Below are 3,922 nucleotides of genomic sequence, written 5' to 3'. Positions count from 1 at the left end.
GAAAAGTAAAAATAAAGAAAGGAAAACAGTGTCAATGTTGGCCACTGTGGACTTCTACCAGAGTCTCCCCAGGAACATGAAGAAAATGACTCTTCATTTCAAGTAAATCTGAGCCACATAGTAAGAGGCTTATTGTACGGATTAATGTGACGCAGCCCCTGGGAGGTTGAGCAGGGCAAGTGGAGTAGAAGGAGGTAGAAATTGCAGTTAGGTAATATAAAGTCCCCTGCTCTGCTTTGTACATCCTCAGACTTTTATTCAAACAAAACATAACCATCCTTTCTGAAGGGACAGATGCTTCAGAAGAATTATTTTGTTTTGAGAGGTAGGAGATTTTTTTGGGGGGTTGCTTTTTTCTCCAACACTGATCTACTTCATTTCTTCTACATTAAAAACCAGCCAATCAGAATAAATAGCATATGAACATCCTTTTGAAAAAGGGTGCTTTTGAAACCTCAGGCATCATTCTCAAAAGCACATTGAACACCCTTCAGTGATGGTATTCCTCTGCTTTCTGAAGGAATAGCCCAACCTTCACTTGTGGCAGCATGATCTGTCCTAATGGTTTTTGAGAGGCGTTTGGGAAACCTGACTTCATCTCTGGGTAGAGCTGCCACACAATGAAGTGACCTACTTCACTTCACTGTGAGATGACAGAAAGTCACTGTACTTGAGAAAAGACTAGAGCTGCCATGTTCCCTGGAAGTTTCCCCAGTGGTATTGGGCTAACTTCTTTGTGAGCTACTCCCAATCATCAGTTTTAAGAAGTGTATTCCTGGCTGTCAAGCCCCAGTGCTGCCTAATTTATACAGATAAAGAGTTCTAATAAGATACTTTAGAAAGTCACTTATGCCATAAGGTATTCACATTATCTCAAGACATTTCTATTTGGCTAATAGGAAATGAAAGTGTGGATTAATGCCTTTCGCATGCCATTAAGAAACTGAGAAGGAGAAGCCTCATTTTGGCCACCAGGGGCCTTCTTCTCATGTCTGTTCACTGCTGTCTCAGCTCATCGCTTTCGGTGATTTCCAAAGAGAAGGATGAGTTTTGACTTCATAGAAAATGAGTTTAAACCAGAAAGTCCATGTGGCCTCCAAACTTTGGATTACTGCCATGGCACGTTGCATTTCACCTTTGATTTAAAGATAGAGAACATGTGGCTTCCTAAAAATGAAAAACTCTTTTGCTCAATTCCCAAAAGGCTAATGCAAGCAGCTGTTAAAGGAGAAATAAAAAGGCAGACACCAGAATTCCAAATAAGTCAAACGTAGTGAAATTGGGTCACCGATCCCTCTCTGTAACCCTGAGGAGTAATGGGGAGCAAATAGTTATCTTCTTTTTATCTGATCCGTGATCAGGTATATAAATGCTGGGTATTGTCTTAAGTACAAATCCTATAGAATGTGGACTTGGTGAAATTAATGAATAACAAAAATATGGTAAGGTAACAGTGAGTGATTAAGAACCGGGTGCTGTGCTAAGTGTTGCTTATGTGCCATTTAATCAAATCCTACCAAACTTGGGAGCCAAGAGCCAGGATTTATCCCCTTTTAAAGATAAGGAAAATTAAGTTGCTAACTTAGGTCTCCATTACCAGTAAAACAGGTGCTACTTAAGGAACAAATAGTCCTATTCTTAAACATACAGCTTTAGCTGCACTTGAAAAAAATAAAAATGATCAACAATAATTCTCTAAAGTGAAATTGCATTGGACAAATGCTTCAACATTTCCCTAAATTAAGGATTTCACAAACAGGATCAAGAGACTGGAGTATTTTGGTATCAAAACCGCTGCAGCTCTGACAAGCCCTTTCTGTCAGCAGATGGCAGTGACTCAGAAGAACAGCCCTGCTCAGCAGAGGTCAACCACCTCCAGATGAAGGTTGAAAGTCTATTCAAGGACATTAAAGTGCACCTTTAAGTTTATAAATCATGGAAAGTAGGAAAAAATGCCATTTGGAAAGAGCTAAGTGGCAGGGCTAAATCAGGGTTGTGCTACATTGCTTTCTTATGTCTTTTCCTTTCTATGAACATACAAGTCATAACCTGCATTTCTCTTTGAGATAGTGTTTTTAGCTGGTGGATTTGAGGCAAGCTTCACCATGTGAAAACTCACCCTTTTCTTCCTAGATCCTAAATTAACGCCTACTTGTTCCTCAGAGCCCTGTTTTATGTACTCCAAAGGACTGGAGATTTGTAGACCATCTGCCACAAAGGGAGTGAAGCTTCCACCAAGATCCATGTTCTTCATTTTCCCATCCTGGAGCCCCTCCCCCTTCTAGCAGCCAGCCAGACCTGCAAGGAAAATTGTCCCTGACTTACCAGTTAAAGAGAAAACCTTAGACTGTGAGGAGAAGCATGCCATAAAGTCACCAGCTGAATAAACCATTACTGTTTTTAGGGGTTTTTAAATACAGGCAATTTGAATATGTAATTGATTCTGAGCACAGCCTCATCCCATGTTTTCCTCGGTCTACTCAGAACCACATTGTGAATGGAAAACAGCTGGAGTAATATCTGGGGATGATGGAGCCAGTACCTCATGGTCACTACAGTCTCCATGATGGATTTAGGAGGTGGTTTCTTTTGGCTTGGCCCCAAACTGGGGGCTTGGACCCTTGAAATGCCAGGTCCAGAGGCCCACCCCACAGACAGTGCTTGGATGTTTAGCCTATCCCCCCTTACTGTTCTCAGAAAGGATATCCCACACATTGTTCTGTAGACAAGCATACAAGTATGTGTTTGGGGGAAACATGGTCTTTAGAAAAGTAAGTCTCCATTCTAGCTCTGAGGTTAAAGAGAGGTAGCTATGATCACAGTTTAAATGTTAAGTTTGACTAGCAGAGGATGACGTCAATCTAAAGCTCTCTTTGGGGGACAATGTACATTTGGATAAATCCCAAGAAGCCCAGAGCTTATGCTGTGACCTTAACTCAACACTTCTAGGATTAGGCAGTTTTACAAGCTGATACCTATTTATTCCAACAAGGTAGAATATTTCTTGTTTAGCAACACATTCAGTACATTAATTTGCGTCTGTAATCCCCACTGCCCCCAATAGGCATAGATAAACAAGTACATACATACATTGAAATGGTAAAAGAAACTTGGCTGTCCTCACTTGGGCAGCACATGTACTAAGATTAGAACAATACAGAGAAGATTAGCACGGCTTCTGAGCAAACAGGATACACAAATTCATCAACTGATCAAACATAAACCCTCCAACTGTAAAACTCCCAGAAAATATAGGCAGTAACCTCCTCAACAATGATCTTGGCGACATTTTTTTTGGATTTTTCACCACAAGAAAAAACCAACAAAAGCACAATGAAACATGTGGGTCTCAGTCAAACTAAAAAGCTTCTGCACATCAAAGAAGACCAACACAATGAAAAGGCAATCCACCAAATGGTTGAAAATATTTGCAAATCATGTATCTGATAAGGGGCTAACACTCAAGAGATATCAAAACTCCTATAGCTCAACAGTAATAAAAAACAGGCTGGTTAAAAAATGGACAGATCATCTGAATAGACTTTTTTTTTTTTTTTCTAAAGAAGCGATATCAACAGGTACATGAAAAAGTGCTAAACATCACTAATGATCAGGGAAATGTAAATCAAACCACTAGATACCGCCTTACACTTGTTAGAAAGGCTGTCAACAAAAGAAATGTGTTGGTGATAACGTGGAGAAAAGAAAATTCTAGTGCATTGCTAATGGGAATGGAAATTGGGCAGCCATTATGGAAAACAGTATGGAGGTTCCTCTAAAAATTAAAAAGAGAACTATCATATGATGGAGAAATTTCTCTTTCTGGATATTTATCTAAAATAAAGTGAAAACACTAATTGGAAAAAATACATACACCCATGGACACTGCAGCATTATTACAATAGCCAAGTATGGAAACAAC

At 39.7% G+C, this 3,922-nt stretch overlaps 1 non-coding gene across 1 annotated transcript; it reads left to right on the top strand.

Moving 5' to 3' along the window:
* The first annotated feature begins 3,116 nt into the window (after positions 1–3,116).
* On the top strand, positions 3,117–3,223 carry LOC122232232. The gene has a single exon (XR_006209575.1). It is a non-coding gene; the product is annotated as a U6 spliceosomal RNA (small nuclear RNA).
* Positions 3,224–3,922: the final 699 nt, after the last annotated feature.

This window comes from Panthera tigris, chromosome D2 (genome assembly GCF_018350195.1).
Source record: "Panthera tigris isolate Pti1 chromosome D2, P.tigris_Pti1_mat1.1, whole genome shotgun sequence".
In the NCBI taxonomy this organism is placed as follows: Eukaryota; Metazoa; Chordata; class Mammalia; order Carnivora; family Felidae; genus Panthera; species Panthera tigris.
The sequence above is the reverse complement of the archived record's forward strand: the minus strand, read 5'-3'. Positions and strand labels throughout refer to the sequence as shown.